Source organism: Ciconia boyciana, chromosome 10, assembly GCF_034638445.1.
Source record: "Ciconia boyciana chromosome 10, ASM3463844v1, whole genome shotgun sequence".
In the NCBI taxonomy this organism is placed as follows: domain Eukaryota; kingdom Metazoa; phylum Chordata; class Aves; order Ciconiiformes; family Ciconiidae; genus Ciconia; species Ciconia boyciana.
Window position 1 is genome coordinate 3,493,158 of NC_132943.1, and position 21,187 is coordinate 3,514,344.

The window sequence follows — 21,187 nt, forward strand, 5'->3', positions numbered from 1 at the left end:
TAATATTATAGTATCTGCGATTTAAGTCACACTATTTTCTTGTAAGTTCATTAAGGTCTTGCAATTTTTGCATTAAGATCTATGCTTTGGTTTTGGTTTTAAAATTTTTTCTTTTCTATGAAAAAGTGTTCTGGCTGGTATTCTAGGGGCTTTTGTTGGATTTTGAAGAGGTCGCTCACCAAATAATATCCTTCTACAAAATTTACCTTGTACTAAAAACTCTGTACTTAATGTCTCAGTGTTATGGATCACATGGTAATGTGAAACACCCTAAAATTTGACCAAATGCCAAATTGGTCTGTTCCAAGCCAAATTCATCCCAAATGTATTGGGTAAGCAGTCTCAATATAGCTTGTAAGACTAACCCAAAAAGTACAATAGCAAAAACGCAGGAGGAATTTGGAGAGGTACATGTAGGGTGTGAGGGAATCACAGAATTGTGCAGAATGGTTGAGGCTGGAGGGGGCCTCTGGAGATCTTCCCTGTGGAGGGGAGACAGAGGTTAGAGTAGAGCAGACATCTGACACCTAGGCTGATCATGAAATGTTAGGAAAAGAATACTTCATGGAATGACATGCAAAGTGACAGGAGAGAGCGGCATTACCAGCGTTTGGGATAGAGGTTGCGTACTTGATCTAATGAAAGGAAACCATTTTTAAGCATTAAATGTGTTTAGTCGGTGGCTAAATAGATTTTGGGGGTTTAGAGGATTTATATACAACATATATCTAACAAGCTTTTCATTCCATTTCTAGACCACATTTCCAGTCTATGTATGTGTGTTTTTAATGATTTTTTTAAAAATTTTATTTTGTTAATGAAATATATTTAAAGTCTTATTTAAACAAAAATAATAGGAAACTATGCATACTTATTTTATCTATAGAATAGTCATGATCATTTATTTTAGTAATATGCGCATCTAGTAAGCACATGTAAACTAGGTAATCTGACTCGTACTAACAATTGAATAAAAAAAAGAGCAATGGTTGTCATTCTTAAGTCAGAGGCTGGAAATAAAATATTTGTCAAGGCTGACTGAAAAAGCTATTCTCTCTTTAGAGTAAGTTACAATATAGATGGTAAAGCTAGTCAGAAAAGGTGAAAGCGTAGTAATTCCTTGCCCAGCCAGAAAGATTTTTCACTAGATTAGGACATAAATACTCTTGTATGTACTCTTGTTTATCAAATTCTTCTTGACTATGAATAGCTATCTTCTTATTGCATTTCTATTAAACATTTTTAGATTAATATATATCACTCTGTAATAATTGCCTATTAATAACTCTCTACAAGTTCTCCCATTAGTATTACATTTTATTGTTTCTATCTTGCAATATATTCCTGGAACAGATAATTACTTCACTGATATAATCATAGAAATAATAGCATTGTCCTTATGTTAGAAAAATGGAGGTTAATACAAATGATGTTCTAATTAGAATTCAGAAGACTGGTTGGCACACAGTTGATTTTGTTGGCTCTCTGCCTAATCTTGTTACGTTGTTTTTAACTATGAAGAGAGTGGGTTTAAAGATCTCCAGTGGTGCAAATGAGATGAGCGACTTATAAAGAGCTTAAAGAATCAGAAAAGTATAACTCCTTCAAAACAAATTATGTAATAAATGCAATGCTTAAAAACTTACATCCTTTAATGTAATATGGACACTTCTGAAAAACTATTCAAATTTCCGGTGTTGTTAAATAGGAAGAATAAAAGTCTTGTACTACTGTACTACTTACAGTACTACTCTGTAATTGTATAATAACTTCTGCCTTTAAGTAGTATATAGGTGTAAAAAATTAGTAGTATGTTACATTTTTTTATTTTTTGAAGTGTAATAGTACTTTAAGTACTAAAGAATCACTTTGTTTTTACAAATACATGTAACATTCATATTACGCAGACTCTGTAGCTCTTCTTAGTAATACTGTTTATAGCATTAGTTTCCATGAGTTCCGAGACATTTATGTCAAACTTTATTGACATGGTTGACTGCTGACCCAGGTGATTCAGACCTTTTTGTCTTTTTTTTTTGAGAAACAGCTAACATAAAATCTTTACCTTCCATGGGCATTTGACTGTACCTAGGTTATTCAGATTTAATTGCATTGTGTGGGTAAAAGCAATTGCTGAATACATAAAACTAGGCACAAGCATGGACCAAGACAGACGTGAAATTCCATCAGCTTTAATGTAAGTACCCTGTCCTGTGGTACTTGTAGAGCGAACCTATTGCAGTAGAATAGGACTTGACACCCAACTCATGTAGCTCCAAGAAATTCTATGTATACAATAATGACAAATACTTTATATAAATAAGGTGCTTTTCAATATGTTGTTTCTATGAACTGGCTCATAGAAAACCATTGTAACTATATCATTATTGGCACATCTGAGGACTGCTGACCATTAGCCATGTTCTTCACCCACCGGCTCTGTGGACATGAGGCTTTACTTCAAAGATCTTCAGATTTGCTCTTATCCTGATGCTAAGAGTAATGTTTTCTGATCTTACAGTTATTAATTCTTTAAAGAAAATGATCTGTGACTGACTTGTAGATCTACTATTCCCTTAATTTCAAGTTTTGTTGAGTAGCTGTAGCTATATTAAGAAGTAAGGAGGTTTTATAAAATAAGATTCCTCTGTATGAATTCAGAAGCCAAGCTGTGACCTAGCCAGTGCACACATCCTGTATTCAGGTGTTACCCAGAAAGACCCCGGTAGACCTGCTTATCAAAATAAATAAAAGGGTTAATGTTTCCCTGTGTAGTTCTCCGCCATTATACCTATTAAATCATTAAATTTCTAGTCAGGTCAAATTAGCATAGGAGAACCAAAAACTGTAAAATACTTCAACATCATTCTTTTTGTCCTTTTTTGTCTATTGTCATATATAAAACACAAGTACATGCACAGAAAATTAGAGCATACATATTTAATATTTTCAGTAAAGTTTTATTTATAGCTGTGAACTCTATAGTTTTATTTATAGAGTGGTAAAGATTCAACCACTCTACAATTAACTTGTTATGCTGTGGGTGGAGAATGGTGACTATGTTCACTCATTTTGTAGTATTTGATATAGACAGAGAAAATCAATACAATTTTGATGAAGGTATTGACAAATGCTTTCTTTGGGGTTTATTCGAGGGTATTTTACAACACTTTGTATTAATGAGAAGTTGCAAATGAGACAAAGATGAATGGCTGTGGTGGTGCAATAAACATAACCGTGAGTTTGCGATGGTAGCAATCCAGATGATTTAAAAATGAATACTTTTGTGAATTTTGTTATATTAAGTTTGGGCCTAAGAAGCAGTGTCCTGTTCAGAAGTATCATGGATCTATTGGCCATTAAAGGTAAAAAAAAAATCTAACTTTCAATGTTCAGTAAGCACCGAGAATCGTCCCAGCTAGTAATAAGGCCCAGTACTTGTTTAAATGTATGAGCATTACAGGCTCATACAAGGAGGATGGAGGAGGAGGAAGGAGGAGGAAGAAGAAGCATCATGAAAGGTGTTGTATATATTCTCAGCCTTTAGAAAGGCTGCAGAGCTGGACAATTCACTTTCTAAGGTTTCTTTTTGTTGAAATATATAACTGTGTAGTATACTTCAATCTGTATGCATATATGCACCTTATCATTGTATCTCAAAGCATATACTGCCCCTCATGTACAATAAAATAGTATATATAAAATAAAACATAGGGAAATAAATGGTAGTGAATACCTTCCTGGCTTTATGAAATCTGGTTCACCTCTTCATTGAGTAACAGAAATTTTGCTTTTGTGAGTTACTAATTTCTACATAGTGTGCTTTTTTCGTGTTAAGGTGTGTAAAATGTGAAAGACTTCTCAGCATTTTAAAATATTTTTTTCCTCCGATTATAATGGATTTTTCTTTAGGTTAGATGTGATTCATTACTATATACAAAGCAATGACATTTTTTTAATTTGCCCCTTTTTGTTTTAAGACACCATTCAGAAGTATCCACATTGATGGCTTAATTTCAATTCCAATCACTTATATTGGTTAAGAATGAATGACAGAGCTATACTGCAATTTTACTTTTCTCCATATAATAAACCAGTTGTAGAGCTGGAAAGCATGTCATTTCTATAGGCAGAATTTTCTTTTGTGTGGAAAAAAAATTTAAAATGTTTTAATCAGTTCTGTTCATATCTTCAGGAGTTTGGGTGATATCTATTTTATTTAACTCCTTGACTTTCATCTTAGAGCATCTTTAAGTGGGAGCAAGTTCAATATAGATGTCCTTTACTATGTGTGATTTGTTCATTCTTAAAACCAAGCATCTATATGGTCAGTTCTCTAGGCAATAGTCAGCTGAATCAGCATTCGATTGCCTTGGTGGTGGCTGCATGACTGTCTGCCTGTGAGCTCTTTTGCCTTTTATAGTCTTTCTATTTCATAAGTTTTTAGGCGTTCCCATATGTTGGCATGTTGTCCTATTCTACCTCAATTTTTTCATTTTCTTAAAGTTACTCCACCTTTCGAAGATCATTCATCTGAATTCCCTTAGGTCTTCTGACACAATTTTCAGTTAAAGCTGATTCTTTGATTCCATACAATACTATTGCCAATTCATTGAACTGATCAAATTTGACTTGCAACCGAACAAAATCATCTTATCATAATTTATAATTTTGCAGATTTCCAGATACCATTTCTTTGTCTTTGTTGGAATGATCAACATTTCTTGGTACATACATTTACAGCAGACAAGTAAATCTATGTCCTTGAGCGGGGATGTATCTTTCTGGGAATTCCCTGCAGAAATGTATCAAATACATCAGAGTAAGATACCATGAAGCATGAGTATCTAGAAAGAGGAAAACTAGGTCAATTGAAATGATCACTGAGACTGTTCAAGAAGGCCTGTGAAGGAGAATTCTGATTTCATACCTGATCACTTCAGACTAGATAACCTTGGAAAGTGAGCCAGGCAGGGTAAAAATATTTTTACTTGTGTGTTGCAATTCAGGAGACTATGGTAATGTTCGCACAAGCTAAGCAAAACGGACTGAGCTACTAAAATCTTAAACTTACTTTGAAACAGTAGAGTAAACCTATTTGCTCTTCATTGTTTAGTACAGATACAAGTACCGTCCTGTGCAGGTTATTTTCCAAGTGACTCTTGTAAGTTTGGCAATCGGGAAGTATTTTCTGCTGAACGTACTGCTTTTTTACATAAGGGGTGTCTTGCATTGCTGATGCTCTTGTTATCTAAGGAGGAGACTGCCTACAATATGAGATCTGTTTGTTCATGCTGTTACCAGTAGTACATACAGGATGTACATACCCTTTTCTCTATCAAAATACAGATCTTTTTCTCTGCCTGCCTTTTTACCTTTTCCTTCTGTCACTCCTACAGTTTATTTTAAATTTTAATTTATACCGAGCTTCTGCTTTCTCTATCAATATCACATCATTATTCTTATCTGATTCTCTTGATAATTTGTTTGCACTGGAATTCTTGGCAGTGAACTAAGAATTTCATTGTCTACCTACTCTCTTTTCTCTTGGAGAGTATAATAGAGTGGGAGGGAGAAGCCTCATGGTAATATTTTTATATTTGAAATGTAGCCACACTTTATATGCTCCTACACATCGTGCTACTTATAGATAATGAAACAAGTCTCATCTTGTGGTCTACTGCTTTTCTATTTTGGACTATTTTGTGCTAATTCTGCTCATTTCATCTCAAACACTCTTATTAATGCTGCTTCTCTTTTCTTCGCCTGCCTCTCTGGTATTATTTAGGAAGGGACTATTATCACTGACTGGGAAAGCAAGCAATAATCCTCACCCCAAGAAATGAGAAAACAGCTAGTGAAATTAATAGGATAGTGCCACAGATGTAGTCATCTCAGCCTCCCATTGAATTAACAAGCATGGAGGAGAATGCATCCTTTAGAAACACACAGTACTTCCTCTTCTGCACCCAACTGGTGCTGGGACATGGTGACACAGCACCCCGCTTTTTCCCCTTTTCCCATCATTTTGGAAGGCTCTTGGGACCTCAAAGTTCCCACAATCTTTCCTCTAATAAATCCGGTAGTAGAACTGTATCTTGCTAAAAGTCAAGGGTAATTTGAGGAAAAGAAAATGCAGTGCATCTACTGAACAATTACTAATTTAATGTTATAATGCTATTTTTTTGTTATGCATCTTTATAAAACACTTTAAGTAAACAATGATAGCATATACAGGAAGTAAATAGAATTTACTTTAAAAATAGGTTATCATTGGCAGAACAGGTTATTTTAATCACTGTCTCTTTAAACAAGAAAAAAGATCTTTTTACATATTTTTAAAAGGTACAATAGTTTATTATAAAATAGAGCTTTTCTAATGGCAGATCATCCTTTTTCACATCCATCATCTTCCACCTGAGAGATTATTTGTTCTCCTGTGAAGTTTCTGTTTTGAAATAAGTTTGCTGTACACTTTTCTTATTACAGAAATTCTTTTAGCTTATTTTTTGGTTGCTTAGATTTCAAAGTAAACCGGGAGAGCTTTGATAACATTTAAGGATTCAACTTTACCTGAACTCAAAAGACACAGCAACAAGAAACCTTGCTGTGTTGCTAATCTTTCTCAGTCATTTTTGATAGTTAGCACCTGATATAAAAGATAACGTTATGTGATTCACATAAATATTGAAAAATCAACTTGAAATTCAGAACTCTTATTTACATGGTAATTTACTATGCACAGTCAGTTAAGCATTCAAAAACATTCATTACAGACCAAATAAAATGTACATGGAGGATCATTTCTTATATTTGACTTAGTTATTTTCAACTGTGTTTTCTGCTTAAAATGGGTTAATAGAACAATAGAGGAAAATTTCAGTTCTGAAATAAGTAGTGCTGGTATACAGAAATACTCAGTTGGAATTCTTTTTGCCATATCTTAATACTTACAGTCTTTTAGATGCATTAAAACATTTTTTTAATGGCTGGGCTAGGGAAGATTTTGAAATGTATTTAAGCTAATTTATTTGAATCCCTTTTCCCAATTATAACTGCAAATGAATAAACTTTTTAAACATTTTGTGATGAATTTTAATGTTTAAATGACTCTACACACTATCTTGGAGACTTGTTAAATCCTTAAGATTGTTTTTGATAAATATGGAAATAAATTGTATTTTTTGTGTCTAAACGTAGTTACACTCATCAAGTGTCCTTCATGAGATCAGTTCCAGTGTAACTGATTGAAACTTGATGGTCTCTGTTAGAGAATGTTAAATAGATGAAATAATGGCTATTTTTTGCCTTAAATATTAGGATAATGCTTAATAAAGGAACAGTAAGTCCTTTCTAGATGTGGATTAACAAAATAGGTGGCAGGTTCTTCTTTTGAGGGTAAAACGGAGCACTTTTATTCTAAAACCACATTAACATTAATGCCATCCATATTACTATCTGTTGTTCTTTCCTAGTTCCACGGCACACTTGCTCATGTTGCTGATCAGACCTTGTTCGACCACATCCCAAGCCTTATCAAGCACAGATGATCTGTTGAATATCAACCACTTTACTGCATAGCTATACCTCCTAACAGGAAACATCTTTAAAATAGAAAAAATATATGAAGTGGTGTGTGTATTTCTGCCTTGAATTGTAGAGGTGAGACAATTGCAATATTCACCTCAGTTCAGTTTCTGCCTCCTTTTTGAGAATGGTCATAAGCCAGTTGCATTGCCAGCTTTTGTTAGGACACCTGCCTTTTCTTTCAGACAGGCCATAAGGCATTTAATCGGATGGTAACAGCTCTTGAAGACTGTAGGTCTGATTTGGGTTTGACTTGTCATGGGCCAGTCAAAGGATTTGTGTAGCATTACTAATTCGGATAATGAAAAAGAGAGCATTTGATGGTGTTCAGCAGTATTTGGAATTTTCTGAGAATGATATCCAATACCAGTTAGATATTTTTCAGGGGAATATTTTTGGTGGATGGTTTCCCACTGCAGATGGTGGCAGAGAAGATAGCATTCCTTTCTAACTTGAGTTTCTTTGTTTGTTGTTAATAAACAATTCTGAGAACCAAATGCATGGGAGATGCAATTTTCTTTTTATGTGCCACGGAATTCTCATCTGTTAGTAAACTTAGTCCTTAGTACTAATTTTCTTTTTTTTTTTTTCTTCTCTAGCTCATTTTTTCATAAGAAATGCTTGTCGTATGAATTCCATTATTATAAATAAATCTTATTTTCCTATAATGTATGTGCCAATCTGGAATAAATCCCTATGTGCACTTTCAAAATTTAGTTCCGTTTATTAATTTGAACTGTTTGTTCAGGGTCTTTTGAGTCTTTCGTGTCATGATTTAAAAATACCATTTTATATTCTTCCAACTGTAAGAAAGCTTTTCTTTCTCAGTAGTTTTTCAGGAAAATATCTTCTTTGGAATGAAAAGAAGTTCTAACTTAGCAAAAAATTGACAGTTTGGGCCTTGAGTTATATATAAGGACACGGTAACCCAATGGCATTAACAACTGAAAATTGCACAGTTAATGACAGTTTTTTCCAATATACTGTATAGTATCTTGGCTATTTTTGTAGTAAGCAGCTTTAGATCATTACGGGTTTTGATACTTACTTCTCTTGTTCTCTTCTCCATTTTTTAGGGCTTTCATGTATGTTTTTAAAAGCTAAAATTAATATGTTACTTTATTTCCTCACAGCAATAAAACAGTATAAATATTCTTACTGCATACCAACAAGTCTCAGTATTATAATTATTCTGTAGGCAAGGCCTTTGTCAAAAAGTCTGGAAGAATTAATTAAAACCTAATCAGATGTCTTCACCAAATGTTCAGGGTAACAAGGTGATGCCTAGAATGAAATACCTATCCTACAGAAAAATAGAATACAGTAATGAATTCAGGTGGATAAATTGTAAATCAAGCTCTACTTAATTTTCTTTTACTTTTGTAAAAGCAGCAAAAATGTACTTCTGTGGCTGGATGTACCGTTCAAGCTGCAACCGAGACTTATTAAAACGTACTTCCACACTTCTTCATCCCTCCATTTATGCCAGAAGCTAGCAAAGCTGCTGACAAATCTGCACATGTAGTAGTTTCTTAATCCAGCTCTGTCAAAATGGCTGAGGTTAAGTTGAACTATTAACATACAGTGTATTTACTATATGGTAGGTTGAATCTTTTTGATACAGGTGGACCAGGGAACATTTGCTTATGCAGTTATGTAAGTGATCGGAGAGGATGGTGACCTCCTTTAGGGAGAATAACGATGGTAACGTAGATGCCTGCAGCCAGAGGCAGTGATCTTTTAACCCAGTCAGCTGAATGCAAAATATATCTTATTATAGGCTAGGGGTTTGTACAATTGGTCTGAGTCTGAATCAAGACCCCAGTTCTGCTTATTGCACAGTTCCACACTGAATTTGCTGAGAGTGTTATGGGATGCGCACTGGCCATGTTCAGTTAATCATTCTGGTGGAATGTCATTCTGCCTCAGCACCTCTCACCTTCAAATTCCGTGATAAAGGACCATCCTATCTATTCTATAGTACAGAAACTACTAAGAACAGAGAATCTGTCACGGTACGCTCATATTGTGCAGTGCAGCGCAGTGCCAAATTGAGCTACCCAGATCAATGTTTAAGTCCTCTCCAGAACTGAAAGCAGTATAGCTGCATTAGGATTATCTTGTTTCTCACGAACTAGCTTGAGTTACGCTGAAGCAGCTGTACTACGTTAAAGACCTGCCCCGGTATCTGTGCACAGCAATGCTCTTTGCCACGTAAAAAACCGACCTCATTCAAAGTCTACAAGTCACGTATCTCAGAGTTGCACTGCATTGTTTAGTGTAAATAGAACTACAGAAAGGCAGACACTTTTGTCTTTGCTGGAACTGGTCAGTACTGTGTAACATAAGCTTGTGTGAAACATAGCACCCAATTTTCAATGTCTGATATATCAGAGTTACCCTGTTAACGTTAGTCATCTACATTTTCCTTCCTGAGCAAAACACAATGTTAAATACTGAAATCAAGCAGCATTTTGGATATTTATAACTTGTTTATCAAGTAAATTAACCTACAGTTTTCAGTTTCCCTTATTTGCCCTGCTGTTCCCTACAGAGGTATTGGTGTCAGTGCAGTCAGGAGGTAGTAAATCCATTCGTTCTGCTGTTTCCTGGGGCACAGCTGTTTCGGCTTGCTGTGGTTTTTTGCCTGTCTGAGATCTTCTTAGGCACAATGGCTGATTTACTACCCCATATGCTCTCTTTGGTATTTCTCCACAGTGTATATCTATCCAGAGTAACAACCTTATACTGCTGAGGGTTTACCTGTATATAGCTGCTGCTTTTCTCTAATTACAGATATGGGAAGCATCATTCTCATGCAGTCTCTGCGTGACAGATAGAATCTGTGTTTTTTAGAACTGTTAGATCCTCTGCTCCTCTGTGGTGGTGATGGTAAGAGTTTTCATTCTGCCCCGCCTGGGTACTCTGAGAGGACTAGAGAAGAGAATTGTGAGGTGGCCAGAAAAGTATTTTTACTTTCTCTCTGTCATGCAGTAGGAAATCTACTCGGTAGCTACAAAGAAATCATCAGCTTCCAGTCACAATGCTCCAGTGCTGACCTGGGGCTAACGGGCAAGTTTCATGGCAAGATTGAATCCCGCAAATTTAAAGTTGCAATCTTTGTATAGGTTAGAAAACATATTTTCTGTTCAACATAAATTATGATTTTTCATTTTAAGGCAGTGCCCCAAGGTCTAAAACTTTTATATGAGAGATCTTTGGACCAACATATCGCATGTAAGTGATATAGTGCTGTTAGTCACTTGCGAGTGCTCATTTTTCCCTATATTTATGAATGAGAGAACTTTTAACTGTGTTTATGATTTGGTTTTAACCGTAACTGTGATTTTTAACTGTGACTAGCTATACAATGGTTTATTTAAAACAGCACCATCATCTTACAAAGATTATACAGTAACTTGAGAAGGTACAGTGAGGAGATAGAGTGATCAAAATTATGAAACAACTGCTCTGTGAAGAGAGATTGACTTGTTTAGGGTTTTTCCACTTTGCAAAGAGAACACTAAATGGAGAGTTATGGAGGGGGGGCTATGAACTCATGAACAGTGTGGGAAAGGTACACAGAATATAAATTTTCATCATATTTCATAATACAAGAAACAGGCAGTATACAAACGTGAAGTGTTCTTAAATAACACGGAATTAAATTTTGGAATGCGCTACTACAGAGGATTGTGGAGGCCAAAAGCATGAATAGATTTTTAAATCACCATCAGTGGCTATTGAAGTGAAACAAAAACCCTAAAAACACACACAAAACAACTCTTCAGGGTACAAACTCCTGTTCAGGAGGATCCTTAATGGCTGATTGCAGGAGATAGAGGTGTTACGGGCCCTGGTGACACCCAGAGACAGGATAATGTGTTGGATGAACATTATTCAGACCCAAGTGATTGTCCGTCAGGGACATAATCATTTTATTGTTTATCTTTGCTTGCATCACTAGAACCATAAAAGATTTGAATTTTGTGGATTTCAGTCCGTATTGCAAAAATCTACCCAAAGTCCTTGGTCTTCAGCTCAGTGTTTTTATTCTCTGTGCAAGCTGTTCTTTGCCTACTTGAACAAAGCCAAAGGGAAATGACTCCAAAGTAGCAGCAGAACTGGGAGAGATCAGAGAATACAAACAGCATGGGTGCACTGCAGAATTCATCCTGTTGTTTACTTCCTTTGCAGCTGCACATCATCCCGGGAGGGAGCGTCATAACAGGGGCTCGCACCTCCAATTTTCATGTTTTCTTTTGTATTGCACTTCCCTGTGACAGCAAGCATGGAGAACCCCGCTTGATTGAATTTGCCAACAGGTTGAATAGTATGCTGGAGCTGTAGTGAAATCTACACTTAAACTGGACTCCTACACCACTGTCGCCAAAAATAACAAAGGTAACAGGTGTAAGTAGATATAGGATGTATAGCCAAACACTTGACAGTCATGCTTTGTTTTTTCAGTAAGTGGGAGTGTTTTCATGCATGTGGCCAATTTCAGTACTGGAACACTAGTGATACTATGAATGACTTGTACAGTACTTTTCATCCCAAGAGTTTTTCCGATTGTGCAAACTATGACTCACTCTCTCGTTGCTGAAATGCAGCCACCTTTGGCATCGAGTGCAGCAGTTGTGTAATAATCCATGACAGTTCAAACTGAGGTTTTGCTGTACTTGGAATTATTGGGGTACTTTCTCGATATGTGTATTAATGCTGAAGTCTGCTGTTGCTTAGTTGGTGAGAATTAAGTAATTCATAAGCTCTTTAGAGCCCCCGATTACTATTCAGAGGGTATTATGCCTAAATATTATATAAAGTTTGTCAATATTTGTTTTAAAAATTGTGGAAAATTTAGTATTTTTATGTTGGTTTTGATACTGCCTCTGTTGTTGAGATTGACATCCTTCAGGCTAACGATGGATTGGTGGAAATATATTTGCGTAGCATTTGTATATGCCCCGATTTCTTTCTCGTGTCAGAGTGTTTGTGACAGCAAGCAGTCTTGTAGGTTAGAGGTGGTGGCTGAACTCGTGTTTGCTGTGTTGGTGTACAGCCCTCATCATCTATCACATATATTTCACAAGACCTCTCAATTTTTTGTGATATTAAAAAAATGATCAAAAGCTTTGTGCCTCAAGAAATCCTATAAATCAGGATTAAAAAGCCTGCTTTTGAGCTGAGTTTTTGATATATCTTTAGGCTTACACTCCAGCTTTTGCTGCCAATCCTAACTAATTGAATAGCCTGCTGTTTTTTTTAGACAGAGTTGCATCAATTAGCCAGACCAAAAATGTCCTTTCTTTGCTTCCAGGCAAGAAATTAAGTTTCATTATTCTAAAACTATGAAGAAAATTCTTGATCCTATAGTCGGAATAGTGGTCCGCTGTCTTTCTCATGAGGTCTTGAAACGGGAAGTTTTGTTGGGCTGGGGAGAACAGATTCCAAGAGCTGGTCCAGGAACATTGCCATAAGCAGAACTGCAGTAGATTCTGCTGTTCCCCGGTAAGTATTTTTTTGGCTGCTGCATCTACCTAATTAATACAGTTCCATTGATACAGTTTTGAATTACGAGGTGGGAGACCTGAATTTCACTTTTACTGGCTGTCAATGTTTTTCTTTACTTGCAAACATCTTAGCACAGGAACTGTTAGGTCTGCCTGTAGTGCATACTTTTTAGTGGTTCACATACATGCAGTACTTTATTAATCAGGGTGAGATATTAGTTTACTCCTCCACTTTTATCATTTTACAACGTATAATGTCATACCTGATAAGTAATTTGTCAGAATTTGTCAACTTTCAAATTGTTGAACTTAAAAATCTCATCTTAAATGCCATAAATCAGAAAAATATGCTTTTAGCTATATAAAAAGTTCTGTGGCAGTTTTTCTCCTGACCTGAGGAAGGGCTTTGTGCCCAAAAATCTGTCTCTTTTGTCTGAATTATATCAGTTGATGTAACACATATTCTCTTCCTTGCAAATTCTGTCTAGCTTTTTTTAGTGAGGAATTTAGGGTCACTAAAATCACTACTTACTAGATACAGGATGCAAATAGTTAAATAAGAAAATTTCTTTGAATCATTAAGAATTAGCATAATTATTATTAATTATTAAAAATATAATTATTTTGAATTATTAAATAAGGGTTAAGAATAGAATATGAAGTCAGAGCTGTCTTATAGGAAGAAAATTTTGTCCTATAGGAAAAAATGACCACAGGATCATTTTTTTTCTTCCATTAGATTTAAATAGGAGTACTGTACAACTCTACATCTGTCAGTAACACTTAGAAAATGGCAGATAAATTCTGCTGTAACCATGTAACAAAGCTTTTCTCTTTATCATGGCTTTTTCTGTTTTGGTAGAGTTAACCTTCCATAAGAACATTTTTCATGAGTCCACTATACACTGTTGTAGTTTCTGTAGAAATTAATCAGTATTCCACCTTCATTTGGAAAGAAAGATCTGCAAAGGGAGAATTGAAGTACTTGTACAAAAGCTGCTGCCTGTTGAGAACTTTTGAAAAGCATCATTTGATCTTGGGTTTCATTGTGTGTAGATATCACAGGCATTTGAAAGGCTATGTCTGTAGAAAGAGTTCACAGTTTAAACAAGGGGGGATGGGGGAAGGTTACGTCAGGGTCTCACAGCAGACCGGGCTGTCCTGTACCTTTTCCACTATGAGACGTTGTCATTGTTGGCACAGGAAACATCGGTGGCAAGGAGCAGCGCTTGTTATGTGCAGTGCGTGCCAATCTGCCATGCATTGAGTGTGGCTGAAGGAAGTTTACCTTGTATTAATGAATAAGTATTTTAATTTTTTTGGTCTTTTTTTTCTGACCTATTTACTTTGGAAAAAGTTGCTTTGGAAACACAAACTCTCTTTTCACCTCAAATTCTCTCGTAATCCCATGACTCTAGGATTTGCAGATTTAAGGAAAATATGCTTGTTGTTGTGATATTCCTTATAAGGGGTTGAGTTAGTAGCAGTATGGCAGGTACTCAGATTTAGATTTCCTAAATGTGTAGAGTTTGGAAATCCCATTCTAGTCAACAAAAACCCTAGTCATGGCCATGCAGCTATGAATATTTTCTGAGGTGTCAATTACAAAATAGGGCAAACTTTTGCCATATGGACCCTGTTCTATAATTGATAGTATCTGTAATCTGTTGGCAGTATGGTAAACAACAAGAAAAAGTGACGAGTTGCCAGAAGCAGAATTCTCTGAGATCCATCGGGATATTTCATTTACACTTCCTCGTACAAAACTAGATCATAATACTGGCAGTTTTCCTTTGTGTAGTACAAAAATTCCGTTAACTCAGTAGTGCCAAAAAGCCCCTGTCCTCTGAGCTATTGAAGCATTATCAGCTGGCAGTTTCTTGTGGGCATCATAGATAGAAGTGGGTTTTCAGGGGGCATTTGAAGAAAAAAGGGCTTTCAGTTTACACGTAAGGTATTTTATCTGTAGCAATGGAGGTATGGAACAAAGTGAGAAGACATTTATGTGAGTAATTGAGAATTGGAAACTGTTGCCTTACTGAAATCTAGCAGAGGAGGAGGAATATGAAATAATTAAAATGCAGGTGTTGTTCCCTTGCATTCTTGAGTATTGACATAAATGCAAGAAACCGACTGAACAACTTTGCTGCAATTCCCAAGTCTAGGCTTCTCATAAAACATTTGATATCGTGGATGGTTTATTTCATTTTAGAATTGGCCAGTCCTTTCTGAGGTTATAGATAGAATTTGGGAACAGATAATATGACAATAACAATAATACTTTACTGACGCTGTGCTATATCATCGTCTTTGAGGGATGATTTGTCAAAGTGTGAAAGGAGTTCCTGAGTGAGGGACACAGACCCAAATTCTATACCTCCATCCATCCTGGACGTAGAAGCAATGAAAGGAGGATAGAGGGTCCATATCCCATGGATCCCTGCATGTAAGTGTAATAAATACTTTGTGTAACTTGTGTGCATTACAGTACACCTGAGTCAGTGTTATGCTGGGACCAGAGTAAGGGAGGTACAGTAATGGAGGTGTAGGTTCCCTCTCCTAGCTCCGTATCGCTGAGCTACACCAAGCCCAGCTTAAGATAGGTACAGTTCACAGCACAGGTACGAATGAAATACTTAACAGTTTTTGTAATGAGATGTAGCTGGTGAATGCACTACGTCGATGAAAAATTTTAGCTAATGGTATTTTTAAATGACAAATTGTGTGTGTGTGTGTATGGGGGAGACTGAGGAACTATGAGCATATCTGCTTTTTTACATTGTTTGAAATCTTTTTGTGTTTTCATTGCAATGAGTTCCAGGTAAGATCATTGGTAGATGATCATGTCAACTGTCTGAAACTGGGCTCCTGAATGAGTGCTGTTATTTGCTTACCATGATACAGTTTCACTTCAAAAGCCGTGTGGCCATTTTTAAAGAACAGTATTTCCCTGTAGACAGCTAACCAATCATCTGTGCATAGCTGAAGCCAAAATAGTCCTAATATTCTCTTTACTGCTACTACAGTATCTCTTAAAATGAAGGATGAGATCATAGTAGCATTTTGGTTATTGGTTCAGTTTCCTATTTCTTTCTAGGTCTTTTTTAAGCTCACGCTGTCCTTACAGAATGACCTCCTGGGTTGCTGTGTGTAACCATGTGACCAGCTGTTTACTGTGCTTCACTCTGCTAGTTTGAGTCATTTTGATAACCTAAGACAAGGTTTTTAGCTTTATGGTGTATCACAGGGTTCAACAGTGATCTGCTCACATACTTGGGAAGAATCCAGTACTGGGATAAGAATGAAGTGTGGCAGAAAGCACTTCACTCAGGATTGATCATCAAGTAACAAACTAATGCCAGTACAGTTTGTTTTCCTTCTAGTGCTACGAGTTTGCTATAAAGAAATACTGTGGGTGAGTTCTTCTGTCTTGCACCAGGTGAGGGTCTAAACAACATCTTTCAGTTAAGAGAGCTTGAAGTCGAAGTATCCTGGCAGGCCCCAATGAAGAGCTAATGGAATAAGTTTATTTACACTGAGGGATGCCTCATGGTAGTAAACACTACACTTAATAGTAAGTTAATTGCCTGATAGTATGTTTTTATTTGCTACTATAAATCAACTCGTTGCAGTATGCTTAATATTTATAATCCTACATCATTATAATGTGCTGCTTTGCATATCAAGAATTTTGGGGAATATAAAGTTTATTTTGTTATGTTCACTGGTGTGAGAGTTCCAGCTGATTTTTTATGTTCTTGAGTTGCAAATGCCTGGGTGTCATGAGATCTTTTATTTAAAAAAATATAGCACACTGTTCCTATGCCAAATATTCTTTTGGAAAGCTATTTTTGCTCCCACCCCCAATAGTAACAAGAAAATCCTGCACTATGAGTTATTTTTAAGTGGATGGAAATAGCATCCATATTATTTCAAGCCACTGATGTATAAAATCTTTGTAATAAAAGAACGGCCACTTGTTTATTGCATGTTGTTTTCTCACATTTGTTTATTCTTACATTTTAGAAAAGTGTCACATGAACAAAAATTACAATTCAAGATAATTTCTAAGCATCATGCATTCTCATGTACCAAAAAATTATGGTTGTGTATGTAAATGAGAATGACTATTATTCTTCCCTTCTATATAATGATTAAACAAAACTACAAAGCTCTGCATCCTTGATTCTTACAAGTTGTGATATGTCCGTTATAACGGGACATTCTCAAAAACTTGCAGAATCCATCTCACAGAATAATCTTCTCACTTTATTGACAGAAAAAAATAAGGATGGTACAACTCAGTGAAAGCAATGAAAATGTATGTACATTATTTTGTGTTCATTAAGTTTTACAGGTGCATGAAATATTACATCAAAAAGGTTTTGTAGATTATGGGAAGTCAGAATGTGTAGATTGTGTCACCGACAGCTCTTAAATAAATGGGGCTGAGTTTTCAACTACATTGTAAGGGGTGTGACAATTTTTCCTAATACACAGTTGCAATAGTTGTGTAGAGGTTAAGTGTAGTGCTTATAGTAGATGAGAATTTTATTCCAGTGGCACAATTATTTATTTATTTTCTCTTAAAACACCTTAAAAAGATATAAATAATTAACAGAAGTCAGAAGTAACCAGTATTTTCTAGTATTTTATGTAGATAGAGCTAAAATGTAATTAAATCCTCGGTATACTTCCACTGTGTTATAGTCAGCTTATGACTTCAAAGACAGCAGAATTTGTACCATATGTGTCAGCAGTAGCTTGAGAACTTGTAGGAGAACATCTTAAATGCGGTTACACTGCATATTTCCCTTTTAAAAATTATATTCTTCAAAAGAGAAATTTTTGCTAGATGCTGTTATGCTCTTCATTTCAAGAGTAGTTGCTCCTAAAAGCATTAAAAATAAATGGTCAACTGCCTTTAGTGATGTTTTCTTGTGAATTTTAATTCATTTTATAGATACTTTTTATCTGTAATTAGCTTGACTCCCTATTCTATAGAAGGAATTAATTGCTTCTATAACTAGTGAAGTAGTTTTTGGAATTACCCTACATTTGAAATATAGGAAAGAAAATGTCTTAGGCTGTGCATACAGAAGTTAACTTCTAAAATAGCAGACTGTTTATTTGATGGATAACATTTTTTCTTACCAAACTGTATCTAATCAAATCCTTACAAAGCAATGCCATGCATTCAATGCATGTCCCATAATTCTCTTTGGAGACAGTGCACAGCTGCTGCAGTTAGTATTAGCTGCTTCTTATGGCTTGGTATTTTCTTTCAATAAAAATCACAGATGGCAGGCTGTCTTTCACACCATGATTGTAAATATGAGCCCGGTTCAGGTGAAGAGGTGATGTAAGTACATGTAATTCTACTTTAAGTATAAAAATCCCGCATTGAGCTTAATTACTGTCTGTTTTTCTGTAGTCCTTGAAATGTCCAGACTTGATCCAATGACAGGAGTGACTTGAAACATAAATTGTTGTGCATCTTAGAAAGGACATTGGCATCCTTTACCTATAAAAATAATAACATAGCTCTGCAGGGTTTAACTTCTTGTGAATTTAGCTCTGTGTATGTTTGTAAATGTAATTGTTACAGCTTTTGTTCTGTGTTCCGTTACGTGCATTAGACTTCTTAAAACCTCCCACTTTCCTCGTTTGCTTCTGCAGATGGCTTGTTTCCCTTCTACTCACACTGACACATCCTCGTTTGGGTGGGAGGGGGAGACTTGTAAATTGTCTGCACAGAGCTTATGGGCGGCTATTGTATGAGTTTTCTTGTCGCTGACTTTAGGGTGAAAGCGCAGTGATACCAAACATCATCATAGATATCTCAGGTTCTAATTTTGTTTCTCTGTTGAAAAACAGTCATTAGAGCACATCTGTTCTGAAGAGTAGGGTAGGATGAGGACTTCAGTCCCACTTGAATTAGCTCCAGTGGTGGAAGCAAGTTAGCTATGCCTTCATGCCTTTGTAGCAAGAGCTTCTTGTAGAGCACGTTAACTTGAACACAGCCCTCTGAGGATGCAGTTGTGTTGCTTTAGGGGCCCAAACTCAAGCTGTGACAGTAGTTCAGTCAATATTAACTTGAAGGCCTATGCACCATGCTTTTTTGTGATGTGTAGACATGTCCTAATAAAAGACTAAGATCTTATAGAAGTCTGTTGTAGAACTAACAAGCATTTAAGAGTTTCCATCAGGTTGTACCATGTGTTGCTGTCTAATACCAGCTCAATCTACATCCGAGTTAAGCAGGAGGATATAGAAACGGAATCTGATGGTGACTCAGAGTCAGAGGAATATAGAATAGGGACTGACACAAGCACAGAGCCTATTATGGGACCATGATTATTATTAGAATTAGTGCTGGTGGATACGAACTTTCTTTGTCTCTGGACAGTCTCTCTATTGACTCTTTAAATTATTGCAGCAGTACTGGTGAATTTGCGAGCCACAGAAATTTGCTGAGAACATTTAATTCAGTTGACAGTATAGGACTATACCTGCTATGTGTTTTCCAGGCTGTTTTTCAGGCTATGTTAAGTACCACATATGCTGAAGCTTCCATCATTTCTTTTACGTAGCTTTCACAGTTCAAAAGACCCTACTTTCAACAAATTTAACAAGTCTAACTTGAAGCTAGTTTCTGATTGTATCTTATATTTCTCCCTTCCTACTTCTAAGTCTGCTCATTGCCCCCATAAAGACAATGGCAAAACTACGATTGAGTTAAATACAGCAGTTTCAGCACTAATATTTATACCATTTAAAAATGTGTAGGCAGTACTTGCTTCCCCCCAATTTATTCATAATTGTGTTAAACTATGGTGTCTATATCTGAGGGTTTTTTTCAAAGTTCTAATAAGTTTTCATTTGTCTCTGTTCACTTACAATTTTTATTATTCTTCCATTAATCTCCTGTCATTACTTTAAATCTTTCTGGTAATGAAAAACCTCAGCTGGAGTCTCAGCATATGCAAGTGTGTATCAATTCAGCTTTTATTTTTACTGCCAAGCTCGATTGCTAACTCATACAGCTGCTCTTCACTGTTACCTTGCTAAATGGTTTTTATTTAATTTTTTTTTTCTAATGCAAAAGCATTTCAGATAATTTTCTCTGCTTTTGACTTTTTGCAAATTTTCTAAGCTGAAGGTTTTTTTCATCCTGTTCTGTCAGTTTGCCTTCCTCTGATTCCTTTTTAAAATGTTTTTATCATTCTTCCTTAAAACTGCAACATCTTCTAAGGGATTTTTTTTCTTAGCGCTCATTTTCATGTCGGTTACTTTTTATTCTAGGACACATAATAAAAGAGCTAAAAATCCAGCCTATTGCCAGTCTTTGAGGAATAGTCTAGACATAACAGTTCATTACATTTGCTTTAATTACTGCATTTTTGCATTCTATTTATTAGCACTGTGTATTTCTTTTCAGTCTCTATGTGTATGTACTTGTGGACTTTATAAGGGCATGCAGACTATGAACTTGGTATTGGATGGATATCCAGGAAACACCAGTAGGATGGGATTTCTCTAATGCAGTTGAAATTGGAGGTGTTTAACTGTGTGGCATTGGAGGGCTCTTACATGGCATTCATTTCCATTCCAGGGTAGAGAAGGATTGTTGCATTTTAGTTATAAAGTTAGCAAAGATGATACATGTCTCTGAGACTTTCTATTCATCACTGGAAAATTTTAATTCTTGGCATAGTTGATGATTTGATATCAAGCAAAGACAATATCAAGGAAGTTTCCAAGTCTGCTCACTGCTTAGGAACAAATGTCTTCAGTAACAGGAACAGGCAAGTGCCCATTTATCAAATTGCTTTCTGTCTCTACTAGTGTCTTAAACAGGTAAGTAGGAGCCAGCTGCTTATGTCTTTCAGATGCTCGGTTAGCTAAATGACAGCACTGTGTACTTCTGATGAGAAGAATAATGGCTGTGCATTTCTGACATGCTGTCAGCACGTTAGTCCGTAGCGTCTGACAATCTCACCTAATGTTCTGGTTATGTATAATCTAAATGAGAAAGTGAATGTAGCTATTTTGATGAACATGAGAATGCTTAACTACACTCAGCG